Below are 17,711 nucleotides of genomic sequence, written 5' to 3'. Positions count from 1 at the left end.
AGCCTCAGATACCTTCATCCTCTTCAGTGGAAAGACAGTGGCTAGGACAGTGTTTCTCAACCTTGGCAACTTGAAGATGTCTGGACCTCAACTCCCAGAATTCCCCAGCCAGCGAATGCTGGCCAAGGTTGAGAAACACTGCACTAAGAATGCAACCGATGGGGGGGGGGACATGGAACCCCCCAGGACTCCTTCGTGTAAAATGCAACGGTCGGAAGACGGGAGGATCTTCTTGGGGGGGGGGGTTAGCAACGGGGACCCTGCCGCCGCTCGGAGCCCGCGGAGGGTGGAGTCAGGCAGACCCGCTACTTCTCCCCCTCTCCCCCCCTCCAGCTCGCTTGGCCCAGGCAACGGAGGGGGCGCGGCCTGATCGGGCGGGGGCGGAGTCTCAGCCAGCCGCGGGGTCCCTGCTGGGCAAGTCCGCTTCGTTGGCGAGGAGCTCGGCTGGAGCTGGGAGCGGCGCACCGCCGGCGGGAGCGGCCGTTAAGGTACGCCGGCCCTGTTGACCGGCCCTGCCCGATCGCGGAGATGCTCGGCCGCTTCGCTTCTTGCCCGCGGGCTCCCTCCGCCCCTCTCCCAGCTTAGCGCCGCTTCTGCCGAGGCTTCCCCCGCCTTTGCCTTGCTCTCCCTCCCGCTCGCGGCCGGGGAAATGCCTCCGCGGACCGAGGGTCCCAAAGCGCCCCGCGAAAGGTAAGCCCGGACCCCTCCTCCGCCTCCTCCTCCTCCTGCCGCCGGTCCCGCTGGCTCGCTTGCGCCTCCGCTCCGCTCATCCCGGCCGCCCCTTTTCCCTGCGCTCCGGCCTCGGGCGGCGTTGGAGAAAGCGGAGCCCCTCGGAACTCCCGGGGAAACTTCTCCGCTCGCCTAAACCCTGTGCAAACTCCCTCGGCCGCTTTGGCTTGGCGCTTAATGGAAGGACGTCGCTGCTCCTCCCCGCTGCCCCCCCCCCCAGTCTGGGCTGGGGAAAGAGCCGAAAAGGACCGACATCATCTGTACATCCTCCGCCCGCCCGCCTCCTCCTTCCAGTCGCCTCTCCGCGCCTGTTTTGCGGCTGGAGAAAGGCGGGGCGGCGGTCATCTACAGCTGTTTGCCATTAGACTGCAATTCTGGGAGTTGAAGTCCACAGGACTTCAAGTCTCCCAGGTTGAGAAACACTGCGATTAGAGTGAGTTGCGCGCTCGCTCGCTGCGAACGGGGACGCCGGGGGTTGCAAACGGTCTTCTCCCCTTTTCCTGCTCTGCCTGTCAGGCTGACATCGCCTTGGGACGTCCCAGGGTGGAGGGGAATCTTGGATTTCCCGGAGTTGGCTTGCCCACAAGCGGTGGGGCAGGAAGACCACCATGAGCTCCACGGGTGGAGGGAAAGGCGTAAAATCAGGAGGGAGGGGAGCAAGAGGCCAGGTTCCTTTTAACCTTGCTCAGGGCAGTGAAGGAGGGGAGGGGGGGGTGCCTGCTGGATCCCCCTCCCCAAACGCCAGCTGGGCAATAGGAGCCACTTGGGAAGACTGGGGCTTTTGGTTCTCGGTTAATTTGGGGTAAGCCAGACAACCATTTGCCCCATCCAGTGTGTGACAACAATTTTGGTATTTAGTATTTAGTATTTATTAGGATTTATAGGCCGCCCTTCTCCCTGAGGGGACTCAGGGCGGCTTACAATCATTAGGGAGGGGGTGCAATTCAAAATAAACAATATATATAAACAATATATATATATAAACAATGATATTAAATGCCTCCCTTTGTCCCCGAACCTGGCAAAGGTGCCCAAGGATGGCTTCCTTTTCTAGAGCAGGGATGTCTTGAGCCAGAGCTCCAAAGCTTAGCTATTACTGTAACACACTCTACATGGGGCTGCCCTTGAAGAGTGTTCGAAGACTTCAGCTAGTCCAGAATGCAGCCGCGCGAGCAATTGTGGGTGCAATAGCAATAGCAATAGCAGTTAGACTTACATACCGCTTCATAGGGCTTTCAGCCCTCTCTAAGCGGTTTACAGAGTCAGCATATTGCCCCCAACAACAATCCGGGTCCTCATTTCACCCACCTCGGAAGGATGGAAGGCTGAGTCAACCTTTGAGGCGGTGAGATTAGAACAGCCGAACTGCAGAACTGCAGTCAGCTGAAGTAGCCTGCAGTGCTGCATTTAACCACTGTGCCACCTCGGCTCGGTACACCCACGTTACACCTATCCTCCGCGAGCTGCACTGGCTGCCTATTGGTCTCCGGATACGCTTCAAGGTGCTAGTCGTTACTTTTAAAGCCCTACATGGTATCGGACCTGGGTACTTGAGAGACCGCCTCCTGCCAGTTACCTCCCAGAGACCCATCAGATCCCACAGACTAGGCCTCCTCCGGATTCCATCTGCCGGCCAATGTCGGCTGGCGACCCCCCGGGGCAGGGCCTTCTCTGTAGCTGCTCCGGCCCTTTGGAACGATCTCCCCATTGAGATCCGGACCCTTACCACCCTTCCGGCCTTCTGCAAAGCTACTAAGACCTGGCTGTTCCGGCAGGCCTGGGGCTGTTGAATTATCCAGCCCCAACCGATATTATGACTGTTGTGAATTTTTAAATTGTTGTTTTTATTTTGTACCCCCTTCCCTTCTTATTTGTTAGCCGCCCTGAGTCTTCCGGGAGTAGGGCGGCATACAAGCCAAATAAATCAAATCAATCAAATCAAGTGTGACCCCCCCCTACAAGGACGAGTCCATTAGCCAGACACCTACAGTTCTGTAATCCTTTCAGATGTTAATCATGAAAAGCACCCTGGTTTGCCTTTAAATATGACTTTAAAAAAAAAAAATGTAAACAGCGGCAACACCCACACTGTGTAATAGAGATATTTTTCACCATCCAGTGCAAATTTTTCTCGCAATATTTTTTCATTAACCAGAACACCAATATTTGGTTTGAATTGGATAACAACACAAAGCCTTTGAACTTAATCATCTGAAACTTACCAGGATTTATACCCACAGCAGATAAAATTGTGTTGCAAATTATTTCCAATTCTGCCAAGAAATTAAAAACATTAGCAGTTTACTTTATGGGACCAGAAGGATCCTGTTTTCAATATGATATGTACCACCCGATCATAAAAGGCTGTGATTTCTTCAAATTTTAGCTTAATTTCAGGTTACTCTTAATGGAAAGCAGGCTAAACTTTACTAAAAACGTGTCGCATTGAAGAACAACAATTGCTGTTTGGTGTTTTCTAATTATAGTTAAGAGGGACATTTGGGATTTAGAATTGTAAGGAACAAACCCGTCCTGTCCACAACCTTCTAAGCGTGTGACAGATAGAAAGCAGACAGTCGGAGCCAGAGATTGGGTCTTGCCTCTTAGAAATGTGTGGAAGTAAATAAGGCGGCCAGGTATGGAATGGGAGAATCTGGCCTGTGTGGAGGTCCCCTTCAGGTGCAACTCCTGGGCGACAGGTGTGAGAGAGCTCTAAAAATGAGTAAAAAGGTAGCATCTCTTGGCCCCAGAGAACCAATTAGCAAAGACCACGCTGTCACACACACCCAGGCTGGCCTCAGGTTCTGCCCTCCTATGTGTTGGGAGCATACCCTTCTTCTGGCCACAGTTCTTGCTTTCCTCGAGTGATCAGCCTCTGCTATTGGCCTCCTATTTTCTAGCTGGGGTGTGGAACCAAGCTGGGGGGTGAGTTTAAAGGCACCAAGTTGGGGTCAAGTGAGATTCCTGCTCTCTTCAGTATTAGAATTAAGCTGACTGGTTCTGGCTATGCCTATGACAGCGTCTTAATGCAGATGTAGAAATACAGACACTCCTTGGCCTGCCCAGGTGTGCAGATCCACACACTTCCACAGGATTGGGTAGTTTCTGCCCAGATCTGGTCACCCTTCTCTTAACTGAAGGAGTGAAGCACAAGCCACACCAAATGGGCCGAGGTGGCGCAGTGGTTAGGGTGCAGTACTGCAGGCCACTTCAGCTGACTGCTATCTGCAGTTCAGCGGTTCTAATCTCACCGGCTCAAGGTGGACTCAGCCTTCCATCCTTCCGAGGTGGGTGAAATGAGGACCCGGATTGTTGTTGGGGGCGATATGCTGACTCTGTAAACCGCTTAGAGAGGGCTGAAAGCCCTATGAAGCGGTATATAAGTCTAACTGCTATTGCTATCTATCTATCTATCTATCTATCTATCTATCTATCTATCTATCTATCTATCTATCTATCAAAAATCTATCTATCTATCTATCTCTATATCTCTGTCTGTCTGTCTGTCCATCCATCCATCCATCCATATCTCTTATCTATCTATCTATCTATCTATCTATCTATCTATCTATCTATCTATCTATCTATCTATCTATCTATCTATCTACCTACCTACCTACCTACCTACCTACCTACCTACCTACCTACCTACCTACCTAGCTATCTATCTAGCTATCTATCTAGAGCCGAGGTGGTGCAGTGGTTAGGGTGCAGTACTGCAGGCCACTTCAGCTGACTGCTATCTGCAGTTCAGCGGTTCAAGTCTCACCGGCTCAAGGTTGACTCAGCCTTCCATCCTTCCGAGGTGGGTGAAATGAGGACCCAGACTGTGGGGGCAGTTTGCTGACTCAATTTGCTAAAAATCTGTAAACCGCTTAGAGAGGGCTGAAAGCCCTATGAAGCGGTATATAAGTCTAATTAATAAATAAAATAAATAACAGGGGAGGCTGCAAGTTGCTGTGAGTTTGAGATCCTCCTATAGGTATTTCTTATCTTTGAAATAATAGAAAATACTTGTAACTTGGGTTTTAGATTTTGGCAATGGTTTGCTCTCCAAGCTTATTTCAATTTAGTTCCTGGATGTTTCATTCAGACTAGGTAACATCATGGAGCAACTCCAAGTGAACAACTATCACACAACCCACTGACCAGATTGACACACAAGACATTTCTAAGCTAAGGAAAATAGGACAAGAAAACCCTGTTGTAGATGTTACCACGTCTGGTAACGAAACATTCAGAAACTAAATTGAAATAGGCTTGGAGAACAGACCAATTTCTTACCACTCTTTGTCATAAAGGTTCTGGAGCAGAGAGTCTTGGGATCTGTTTCTATGCAAGAGAATTTCCTTTCTAATCTCTAGGGCAATGCCACTGAGGTCTTCTTCTCCTCCTGGGTTTATAGTGATTTCATGAAAAGGCTTGCCATCTGAATAAGGCTACTTGCTTATTCTGTAGAGACCAGTCAAAACGGCAGTGCCTGCCAAGTATGGAGTGGAGTCTTGTTTCACTCCCTGGTGGAAACAAGTTCCTTCAATGCATTTTGAAGTGACCTATGTGACCATCTCCATACTGAGATTTATCTGTAGGGAGAGTTAAAAAAAACTAGATGTAGTTGTTGCAACCGTATGAATGAAGTTGCAGCCCCTTTCATGAGATTTTGGTTGCATTGCCATGACCACCATCTTGACCTTCTGCTCAATAGACCATGCCACTAGAGCAGTGTTTCTCAACCTTGGCAACTTGAAGATGTCCAGACTTCAACTCCCAGAATTCCCCAGCCAGCGAATGCTGGCTGGGGAATTCTGGGAGTTGAAGTCCGGACATCTTCAAGTTGCCAAGGTTGAGAAACACTGCACTAGAAAGTGCAGCTAGAAACCACTGGAGATCAACCAGTGCTTTATCCAACAGACCCAAAAGAAAAACCATTCCTTAAATGTCTGTCTAACTGAGTAAGGAGTTACAAAAATTCCCTGAACCAAAGGGAAGAGTACAGTGTTCTTATCCCGCTGCTCCCTGTGCTTTTAATACACGGCATGTGCATTTGGTCATTTTCTGGAAAACTGAATCATCGTATGCATAAAAGGAAAACTGACTATCAGGATTGCAATTTTCCTATATATAATTTCCCACTGGAAACTGGGGGTGGGGGTGGCAGGACAGGTAGTTTTGCAGGTGAGTGCTCTTCCCAACACTTGCAACCACAGTACAGGTTTCATGCGGTGTTGCTGAAATTAATCACTTGCCTAAAGGCAGAAATAAAGTCTGATTGTGCATGCTGCACAGTTTTGTTTTGCAAGGATTGTGAAATTATCTAGAAGAATTAAGATTGTGTTGCTGATCAAAGTTCCCTGTGAAATCCACCCGGGAGCTTCAAATTCAGATTATAACGCAAGGGAGGAGTTGCAGGAGTTGTTGTGAATGGAAAAATGGCCCCATCCCAAGCCCACAAGGCTCCACCATCACAAATTGCCAAATTGAAGAGTTGCTGTGTGAGCTGTATTATGTCAGAGCTGGAAGAATGTTGGCTTGCTTACCCAAGGAGGACAATGTTGTAGGAATACAGCAGGGCCATGCCGATGCCGGATTAGGGCAAACTGCTCCTTATTGAGGGGTCCGTGCTAAATGGTGCAATATTTTGTAACACTGCGGTTTTCCCTAAATGGCAGCTTACAGAGTTATAAAAACTTTTACCGAGTTAAAAAAATAAAGTAAAAAACCCATTCAGGGATAATTGTCACAATGAGTCTAAACCAGTGTTTCTCAACCTTGGCAACTTGAAGATGTCTGTACTTCAACTCCCAGAATTCCCCAGCCAGCGAATGCTGGCTGGAGAATTCTGGGAGTTGAAGTCCAGACATCTTCACGTTGCCAAGGTTGAGAAACACTGGTCTAAACCTTTCTCCTCTCCTTGTAAATTGTGTTTGTGGAACAAGGTTACTTTCCTTCTACAGGATTTCACGTTCTTGAAATCTTTGAAAAGAAAACTGGCTGTGCCTGAATTTCAATCTCTCCTCTTCAACCCACAGCATCTGATGTTATAATATATTACATTTATCAGGTAAATTAACAAACAATTATGTGGCTTCATGTGGCTGTAAGATTGTAATTGGACCCCCAATATATTTACGTTAGCAGGAATTTCAGTTACAGATATGCAATCTCCCACCAAAGATTATAACACAGAAAGAAAACAAAAGATTCTCAAGCAATTTTCAACTTAGGTGTTTGCAGAATATTTGACAAGATGATAATAACAAATTAGCAGGGCAGGAAGCGCCTCTTCCCCAATAAGTTTCCTGGGAAGGAGATGGTGGGACCTCAGAATGACATTTGTTCATCTCTGGTAATAACACAGATCTTGTCCCATTTGTAGCCAAGAAGAACCTTAGTGCTGGGAGAGAAGTGGAAAGCTTTCAATCTACTGCTTAGAGGACAGTAAATATCTCACTAACAGAATAGAAGGGAAGAAAAGACAGCAAACTCAAGGCTGTGTTTGGGAAGGATACAAACAAGATACAGGGGAATTGATCATGCTCCATCTCCAGCAGGGTATTATAATAATCAGAGGTCCACCACCACGAATGTCTTCAGGCAACAGCAATTGACCTTCAAATAACATTGTGGGATACACTTTTATTCCATTTCTGCTCAGTATTCAATTATCTTCTGAGGTGCTTGATTGGTCTAAGGCAGTGGTTCCCAAACTTGGCAACTTTAAGACTTGTGGACTTCAACTCCCAGAATTCAACTTTAAGACTTGTGGACTTCAACTCCCAGAATTCTCTAGCCAGCTCTGCTCTAATCTGTAATCTGTAAGAATTAAAAGGCAAGTGATCTTTCTTAAACATTTGCCTTATTACTTGACTGACAATTGCCTTGCCCTTTGTACCTCACCAATCATTAGCTCTTTCCTTGCTAGTCAACCTGGGGCAATGCCACTGCAGGAATTAAGCAATAACGATACAGTTGATATTATTTACAGGTCCATCATTTCCAACTTATATCAAGCTCTGCTGGCTGGAGAATTCTGGGAGTTGAAGTCCACAAGTCTTAAAGTTGCCAAGTTTGGGAACCACTGGTCTAAGGCCTGACTTTCCAAAGTTTGCTGCTATTATTCTCCAGGATGTCACACCTCTTTCTTCTAAAACCACAAAGGGAAAAACTCAATTCTTCAGGTAATGCATAATCTCCATCTGCAGAGCTCCCTCCCCAAGCCTCCCCATGGACAAAGCATGGCCTGCAGTTCCAAAGTTGTTGGCTGAAGGGCCTCATTGTATAAATGCGCTCTGGGAGTTCAGCAAGATCAAACAATTCACTCTTTCAAGCCAGATGGAGCCACTTCTTCAAATCCAATCCTCTCCCACCTTTGGCCCTTCAGCGTGGGAAGAAGTTGGGGGTGGGGCCAGCATAATTTAACCTTTGCTAAATTTAAATTAGCACTTAATCTCACATATCCACTTTAGTAACTTGAAGCATAGAGAAAGAAACATAATGAAAAGTTCCAAGTAAACCAAATTCAAACCTTTATTGTCAGTGCACAACATATGTATGAGATTAGTTGAGCCTCCCTTTGTGCAACATAATACACAATACGACTCACAGTGAAGACAGAAAATCCCTAACCCAATAAATCATATTAACAAACACACAGTCCTATTGCACCAATGTAATCATATTACACATTGTGCCAGTCCTGCAAGTCCATCGTACAACCTAGTTATGATGTTATTTTGCATTCAGGATTCTGACAGCCGATGAATGAAACCTGTTCTTCAGCCTCCTTTCGCAGCTGGCTGTGCTTCTGTATCTCCTTCCCAATGGTAGAGAGTGGTCTGAGAGTGGTCAGTCATCCCTAAGGATTTTCCTCGCTCTTCTAATTGAATTAAGTTCAGCTTCTTTGCATAGCAATAGCAGTTAGCAATAGCAGTTAGACTTATATACCGCTTCGCAGGGCTTTCAGCCCTCTCTAAGCGGTTTACAGAGTCAGCATATCGCCCCCAACAACAATCCGGGTCCTCATTTTACCCACCTCGGAAGGATGGAAGGCTGAGTCAACCTTGAGCCGGTGAGATTAGAACCGCCGAACTGCAGATAACAGTCAGCTGAAGTGGCCTGCAGTACCGCACCCTAACCACTGCGCCATCTTGGCTCCAGGTGCAAGTTGTTTCCTGTGCACCATGTGGATACTTTCTGAACCTCCCCGCTATACACTGATGTGTCTCCACCTGTAATAAGGCCCAATACGGTGGTATCATCTGCGAACTTGATGATCACAGTGGATGGGTCAGGAGATACACAATTCTGCGTGTACAGGTAGGGACTGAGCACATAGCTCTGAGGAGGGTCAGTGCTAAGCTTCAGGGAGGTGGATATGAATGACCAAACCCTCCCTGTGGCTTCTCCGTCAGAAAGTCTTTAATCCAGTCGCAGATGGAAGGGGGGAGGGAATTCAAGTCAGCCTGCACAATACCTTCCGTGTCAAGCACCGTTAGACAGTTACTTCTTCCTAGTCTTGCAAAACATTGGTGCAGTGCTTGTGGCCAAAAAAAAGGGAATTCTTTTACCCATTCTTTCAGTTATTGCTCTGAGCTTTAATCATTTAATTATGGCTGATCAATTAATGCTTGAATTTCAGAGGATGTGGGTCTTCAGAAAGTTGTTCCTTTCATGCCCAGCTACATAGTGCAGATTGTCTATTTTCCCAAATGGCCTCTTACCTTAGGAAAGTCACAGAGTCACCAGTGCTTTAGAAATCACGTGCAGCCTGATTTGTAAGTGACTTTTTTGGGAGAAGGCTATGAGCAGCAGAGCAGGGGTGGGTTTCAGGCGGTTCGCAGCGGTCCCCGCGAACCGGTTGGTCGGCGAACCCAGAAGTAAGTAACTTCCAGGAACGCCGAAGGGTCCACCCGCCCGCCCACATGAGTTCTGCGCTTCCATGCATGCGCAGGACGCATACAGCGTCTGCGCGATCCTCCAGGAGCAGCTGGAGCATCGCACAGACGCTAGTACGCATGCGTGCACTGCACGCGTGCACGAGGACGCCGCCAGCCCTGTTCCAACCGAACCGGTTGGAACGGGGCGAGAAACCCACCCCTGCAGCAGAGCTAAATGTAATTAACAATTATCTTTGTGGTTTTTTTAAAAAGCATAAGTGCTAGGAGAGTAAAGAAAAAATGTCTTTAACTGTGTTGCCCTTGCAATTCCAATCTAGAGCAAATCCTTGGTTGTTGTTTTTTTAAATTACAAAAATTATCAGTTGTCTGAATGACATTGTACCTAGTTTGGCTGTGAGGAACAGAGCCTATGCATTCTTTCTGAGATTCATTTCTGTGTGTATCAACACCAGCCTAGCAAGAAGCTGCCTTCTTCTGACTTGGCATAGTGTTCTGAACATCTCACCATCTTAACCACAAGCCAGAAAATCATTGGCATCCAACATCCAGCCTGTAAGGAAAGGCTGACTTTCTGGAAGACCGCAGAGACTTGAACTGTAAAGCTCTTTTAATTTCTGCTTCTTCTTATATCCCACTGAACTGCAATATAAAATTCATACAATGTTTTATTTGCCATCTATCTTAACAGATCAGCACTGATAGGATACACTGAACTTCTGTACATCTGATTTTCCATCCTCATTTTCCCCTCTCCACTCCTATTCATTTTCCTGACCGTAACAGATCATTTCTTTTTTTAACCACAGGATTCTGGAACTCCAGAAATCCTAGGCTGCAAGTTATTTTCTAATAGCAAAGAAGCATTATTCAAAAATTAGTATTTTGTTAGTTTTAAAAATAAAAAAACTGCTTGTATTAATTATCATGGTTCAGTAAATTAGCTAAGGCAGATTAATTCGTGAAATGAGAAAGAGGGAGAAAGAGAGCGAGCGAAGTGTTTATTTTCTTCAGAATTTGGGCTCACACACAGCATGGAGACAATGAGAAGACAACAAGAACTGTGTATGCAGATACCGAGGTACATGCCTGTCTTAGTAGGTCTAAGGTTTCTGTTTTGAAAGCAAGAGGCGAGACAGACAGTTTCTCTCTGTTAGAGGGTCCTACGGTGTTTTCTGTTTCCCCTGCCAATGTGTACGTCTCATGTTAAGGTCCTGCTGGGTCCAACTGAAGTGTGTTTATGCTCATAGACTAGCTATGGAAGTTGTCCTATATTGTCCTGGTGTTTGTTGGGGGGTAAAACTGACTTGCAGGCTCTCCCCCATTTGTTCATATATATTATATGTATGTATCTATAAGTAGAGGAGCAGGGAAGCTTCAGTTGAATGTTCTCTGTTGATGCTTAAGGTCCCATTGGAAGACTGTAGCGGGGCATGTTTTAGCAAGAGCTCTTGAGAATAATCCTGTTTCATTAAGAATATTAAATGGCTTATTTTCTATCTCTAGTACTTAGCTTCAGACTAGCATTCCCAACCCTAAGAACCAGACAGCTTTAGCAAATGTTTTTGAAATAATCCTCAGTATTATTCAGTATAATAATGAAATAATCTCAGTATATGAAAGCGAGGGGTGGCTTATGCCGTGATCTGAAAGGATAGGAGGAGGCTGATTGAGAAGGGCAGACTTTTAAGGTGAATCCACCTAAACTGCTGGGCTTCCAGAGAAGACCTAATTTCATCCATGTGTATGAGTGGAGCTGGATAAAGCTGCTTTAAAGAGGCTAATACTTCTGCATAGATTTCGAAGTGCAGAGCTGTGCAGGCCAGAATAGCAAAAGTGTGGTAGATGACCTATCTATCTCTTTGTGCATGCCTTCTAAGCGCTTACCCAGGCCCCCCTTTCAGATTAATTGGGAGTTTAAAAAAGCGTAAGCTATTGATGTTCTTTTCGATAACAGAGCTGTACTGATAAGTCTAATAAACAGATAAGTCTGTTTAAGCATTTAAAGGAAATAGAGGAATTGGTGCCTTTAGCACAGTGTTTCTCAACCTTGGAGACTTGAAGTCCTATGGACTTCAACTCCCAGAATCCCCCAGGACTTCAAGTCTCCAAGGTTGAGAAACACTGCTTTAGCATATCTATCTTGCATAATGTCCTGCTTCTCTATTTAAAAGAATTCACTGAAACTCTTGGGAGGGATAATATTCCCATGATATGTATATATCAACTTTTTGTCCTATCATTTGCATATTGCATCAAAATGCAAATTTATGTAAATATTTAAAATAGATCTTATCTCACCCATTCCCCAATAAACAAACTGCATGCAAGTAGTAACAGAGAAATTTTCCCCTTCCACTTTACCTCTGGAGTTGAGGTGGACCCTATGGTAGCGCTTCCTCTTCCAAAGTTGAGCATAGGAGCATGGAAAAAGTAAGAGCTATAGTCGCTCAAGTTCGGGAAAACAGCAAGGAGAGATGGGGAAATCTTCTGAATCCCATAATGCTGTCAGCTTTCATCTGACTATGAGCAGAGTCCAAGGACGAGGAAGACAGAAGTAAATGCTGTTTTCTTTTTTTTACCAGGAGCTCTTCTAAAACGTCCTTTTAAAGTTTAGATCCTTTTTTTTTTAAGTTTGTTTGAAGAAGTATTAATATAAATGAAAAAGGGAAAGCAAGTCAGGTTCGACAAGTAGATAATGTAGACCAGTTAAGGTCAGTTTTGTTTATTTTTTAAAATTATTTCTGAGATAATTGGAATCCTAGATCTAGAATATCCAAAAGCTGAAGACCAATAATGGGAGGCTTTGAGTCTCTTTCATTATTGTCAATCTCTGCTTTCTTTAGATCAGTACTAGGGACACTGGCTTCTCTTCTGGAAAGTCATGCTGAATGGCAAGCACAATGCTCTCTCCTCGTGGAATTCCTAAAGCTTGTTCTTTTTCAGAATCTTCAAAATTCGGAAATCAAAGCTAAAACCAATTATAGCAGTTTGCGGTATATCTCCTTTCAAATGTTCAAGGGTTTTTTGTGCTGGAAAAGTGATTGCATGCATATTCAGAGAACGTTTTTGTCATTTAGAAGTTTGTCTCTTTGTTGGTTTGTTTATATATTTTAGTATTCAGTTTTTATAGCTAGCCAATGACTGTGGGTGGCTTACAGTTCTAAACTTATGAAACTGTAACTCTAAACTTATATCAATACATATATTTTGTAAAAAAAACCAGAGACAAAACCATGGAGATATAGACTTGAATATCATTTTAGAAGCAGACTGGAAAGTAGACAAGCCAGACTGCAGCTGACTACTCCAATTCTTCCACTGCATTGTGCTGCTTCTTGTAACAGAAAGCCACATCTATTGCATAAAATAATGTTCTAGCCTCACTCCCAGACATTAGCCAAATCAATCCTACCCCAGCAAAACAACTAACATGAAGAAATAAGTCGTGGCTTTTGCATCCCTGGCCTAATAAAAGGTTTGCTAATTGAATTAAGTTCAGCTTCTTTGCATAGCAATAGCAGTTAGCAATAGCAGTTAGACTTATATACCGCTTCATAGGGCTTTCAGCCCTCTCTAAGCGGTTTACAGAGTCAGCATATTGCCCCCAACAACAATCCGGCTCCTCATTTTACCCACCTCGGAAGGATGGAAGGCTGAGTCAACCCTGAGCCAGTGAGATTAGAACTGCTGAACTGCAGATAACAGTCAGCTGAAGTGGCCTGCAGTGCTGCACTCTAACCACTGCGCCACCTCGGCTCTTATGGAGCCTAAGAGTGCAGAGGACCCTTGCCTTGGCTCTGAGGCATCCTGCTTGCTACTGTGTTTGGAGGAGCTGTGCGTGGAGCCTCCATCTCGGGTCCAGTCCTATGCAAACACTTTTATGCCATATAGAGAAGGAACCTGAGGAAGATAAGTCACCCGTCTGGCCCCAATTGCCCCGCTGCTTCCCATCTGCCTCTTGGCTCTGTGCCTATCTGTGAGGAGGAGGAAGGAAAATAGGTATCATCACCCCTGGGGCCCAAGCATGAACCCTCACCTTGTCCCATGGGCTGTGGTCCCTCAATAATGCCTCTTATCATATATCCCGTATTTTTCGAAGTATAAGACACCTCTCCCCCCCTCAAAAAAAAAGAGCAAAAATCTGGGTGAGTCTTATACACTGAATACAGCATTTTCGGCCTACCGAAACCCCATCCCCTTTGCAAAAATGGATGTGCAGAGGGTTTGGGAGGCTTGCAAAGCACTGCTGGGGGCTGGGGAGGGCAAAAATGAGCAAAATGGGCCTTTTTTGCCCCCCCAGCCCCCAGGGGCACCCTATAAGCCTCCCAAAGCTCTGCATGCCCTCCCCCTTTTTTGAAAAAAAAATGAGGTGTGCAGAGAGTTTGGGGGGACTTGCAGAGTGCAAAAACTTTTTTTAAAAAATTAATCTCTTCAAAATCATGGTGCATCTTATACTCCAGTGCGTCTTATAATCCAAAAAATACGGAGCTGTGGCTGCTGCTAAGTGTGGTGGCAATGCTGTTCAGTGAAAACCTCTGCAATGCCCAGGGGAACAGTAAAGGAGAGAGGGACACAGCACCCTGCAAGCCAATCAGTCAGGAGAGGAGAATCCCCTGGCCTTTCCCCCTCCTCGCTTTGCCTTCTCTGACACCCACAGCAGCAAATAACAATCACCCGGGATTATTGTGAGGGCAGTGATATCAACACAGCATACATTCTTCCTGTGTTGAGGAGGGGAATTAAACCTACCTTGTGAACAAGCCTTCATTCTTACTAAAAAGTATGATTTGCTGGAATCTCTGGAAATGCAGAATTCCTTGCGTCTCTTAAATGCAATATTTGGCACAGCTTTTTCAGGCACAAGGCTTAATCTCCACTGGATGAAGATGATGCCTGAATAAGATAATTTGGTGCAGATAACAGCAAACATGGCACGTTGTAATATAAAGTCCAGCCCAGCAGTCACAGTGAATATCAATGTGGCTTCAGGGACACTTTTTCACCTCATTGGACTGCCTCAGTTCTTGCTATTTATCTGACAGCTGCCTAGTGCTGGATTTCCTGTGATCTATATATGCACTTACCCTTCCTCATTCCAAAGGGATGATGGGGAATTTCAGGGAACTGGGGAATTAGATCTTGCTTCTTCAGTTATTTGTCCTCCAGCATCTGACGGAGCAAATACATATTTTTACATCTGACATCGGCTCTCTCACAACCATCTCTTTTCCCCAAGGACTCCCAATGCTGCCAGTAGAGAGTTCTCCCATCCTGTTGTGATGGAACAATGTGATGAAGGAAGATGCTCGGTGGCAAAGATTCTTTGGGAATGGGTTGGAATTCATTGTCCAAAATGTTGTACCTACAACGTGTCTCAGTTGCCATAATGATGCAATATAGGGAAGCATTGCTGCGTTTCAGGTGGAAATGACTGGAGTTTAGATGCTGGGAAAATGCAAAATCTGAGTAAACCTTCCAGGCTTATTTTTAAGGAATGGCTTTCCAGATTAAGCTCCTTAGGCAAAGCGGACATACGTGAGGGAGAAAGGCAGCTCAAAAGTGTGATAAATAAAATAAGTAAAATACGAACATGGAATTACTGCTGCCCATCGTAAGATTTCACCTTATGAAAATTTTAGTTTCATTTGCTCATTAGAAAGTATCCAGCTGCCAATTTATCACAATTAAATTGAAAACAAATCAAATTATATCTAGTAGGTTTTGGGGCTGAATCTTACCTCAGATTCTGTCTTTTAATTTTTCACTTTTGCATTTAATTTCATTATATTTTTGTTTCTTGGCCAAAGGAGAAATTAGCATTTCAGGACGACTGTTCATTGATTTTTGGCTGCATGAGACTTGCAACTGCTTCCCTCCTAGATCCACAAAGCTTTCCTGTCTGCTATTAGCCAACTTCAGTATGTTCATCCAGAGAACGACTGAATCTTTGATGTTTTTTCAAGATCTTCTAAGATTAATAGAAAAATCTGTTTCAGTCAAGAGAGGTTCTGAGTGGCATCTTCACAGGAATAGAACTTTGTGTCACACAATGAATTTGGATTGTGAAGTTATAACAATTCTATAAGAGCACCTCATTTCTCCCCTTTGCTTTTGGGAAGAAAATTTGGCTTAATAAAGGGATGCATTATGGTTGCTGATTAATCAGCACAGTGGCGCAGTGGTTAAATGCAGCACTGCAGGCTACTTCAGCTGACTGCTAGTTCTGCAGTTCGGCTGTTCAAATCTCACCGGCTCAAAGGTTGACTCAGCCTTCCATCCTTCCGAGGTGGGTGAAATGAGGACCCGGATTGTTGTTGGGGGCAATATGCTGACTCTGTAAGCCGCTTAGAGAGGGCTGAGAGCCCTATGAAGCGGTATATAAGTCTAACTGCTATTGCTATTGCTATTCTTGAAATCTCACTTGAGCTTTGTTATATCCTGGAGATGCCCTGAAATAGATGACCAAATTAGGAATAGGGTCAGAGCGGACTAGGAGTCTGATGCTCACTAGATGCTGTGGATTTAGAATATCCATACTCCCTTGTCCATTGGCTATGCCACCCAGAGTTGTTGAGAGCTAAGTGGCATACAAGTTTAATTTATTATGGTTGGTCATACAGTCAGCCAGACGTTTCATCCATTTATTAAGTTCTTCCAAAATGTAAAAAACAAGAAAAAAGTCAAAGAAACAAGTGGATCACTAATGGGAGGGGATGACAAGAAGGTGATGGGCAGCAGGGAGAAAGTGGAATTGCTTAATTCATTCTTTGCATTTGCCTTTGCACAAAGGGAAAACCATTGCCCAACCTATTATACCAGTACTGTAAAAGACAGATTAGGAATACAAATCAAAATAGGTAAGAAAATGCTAAGAGACAGCCTATCCACTCTAGATGAATTCAAATCACTAGGATCAGAAGGATTGCATCTCAGGCTTCTGAAGGAACTGGCAGAAATGATCTCAAAACCACTAAACATCTATTTCAAAGATCCTTGAACATGTGGGAACTATCAGAAGACTGGAAAAGAGCTGATGTGGTTCCCATCTTCAAAAAAAGGGAAAAAAGGGATCCAGGAAATCAATATTTGGGAAGATCTTGGAAAAGATAATTAAGCCACACTAAGAAACAAGCAGAGCTATTATTAGAAGTCAATATGGGTTTGTCAAAAACAAATCATGCCAGACAAATCTTTACATTCTTTAACAAAATGTCTAAATTAGTGGACCAGCAAAATGTTTTGGACATAGTATAATTGGGACGTCAATAAGGCATTTGGCAAAGTATACCACAACCTTCTTCTTGATAAGATAGAAAAATGTGAAATGGACGGGACCATCAGCAGATGGATTACAATTGGCTAGATAAAGGAGGAACGCTAGTATAACAAAGAGAAGGACTAGAGATGACATTAACAGTCTTCTAATATCTGAGTGGCTATGACAGAATAGAGGGAGGTCAACTTATTCTCCAAAGCAGCTGAGGGCAGGGCAAAAAGCAATAGATGGAAGCTAATCAAGGTGAGATCCAACTTAGAACTAAGAAGAAATTTCTGATAGTGAGAACCAGAGGTGGGTTCCTACTGGTTCTGCAGAACCGGTAGTGGTTTGGCAGCCTGGATCGCTGGAACCATGCTCCAAACCAGTTCTCCCGGCACTGCAATCTTGGTTTTTGCTTCTGTGCATGCACAGAGCAATTTTTATTGCACTGGCTGGCCACGCCCAGGAACTTGCTCTCCCTCACCTTCGCCATGTGGATTCACAGAACTGCCGCCTCCTGTCTACACACAGGTAAGCAGCATTCACACTAGCCTAGCCCCCTCCCTCCCTGCTGGCTGCAACCCGGGCACCGTCTGGTCAACTGGGCAGCCAGCAGGGAAAGTGGCGAGCGGGTGGTGGGCGGGGCCACCCTGGCTTTCAACGCTCCATCCGGCATGGGTGGCGGCAGCAAGCAATAAGGGAAGTGAGCCCCGGGCTGGCATCCCTGCCTCTTTCCTCTGAGAGGAGGAGGAGAAGCGGGGCGGACCAACCCAGCCAACCCCGAGCGGCTGCTGAGAGGAAGAGCAGCGCTCACTGAGGCAACCTGG

At 45.2% G+C, this 17,711-nt stretch overlaps 1 protein-coding gene across 2 annotated transcripts in view; it reads left to right on the top strand.

The window, feature by feature from the left end:
• Positions 1 to 393: 393 nt before the first annotated feature.
• The window catches only part of KANK2 (KN motif and ankyrin repeat domains 2), a 58,347-nt gene continuing 41,029 nt past the window's right edge, over positions 394 to 17,711 (top strand). The window contains exon 1 of one of the 2 annotated variants that reach the window (XM_032211434.1): positions 394 to 488. The gene's annotated coding sequence lies outside the window, so the exon portion shown is untranslated. The other variant, XM_032211435.1, reaches the window with a different exon arrangement.

The sequence above is a fragment of the Thamnophis elegans genome, chromosome 2, assembly GCF_009769535.1.
Source record: "Thamnophis elegans isolate rThaEle1 chromosome 2, rThaEle1.pri, whole genome shotgun sequence".
In the NCBI taxonomy this organism is placed as follows: domain Eukaryota; kingdom Metazoa; phylum Chordata; class Lepidosauria; order Squamata; family Colubridae; genus Thamnophis; species Thamnophis elegans.
Note: the sequence above shows the minus strand (reverse complement) of the source record. Positions and strands in the feature narration are given on the sequence as shown.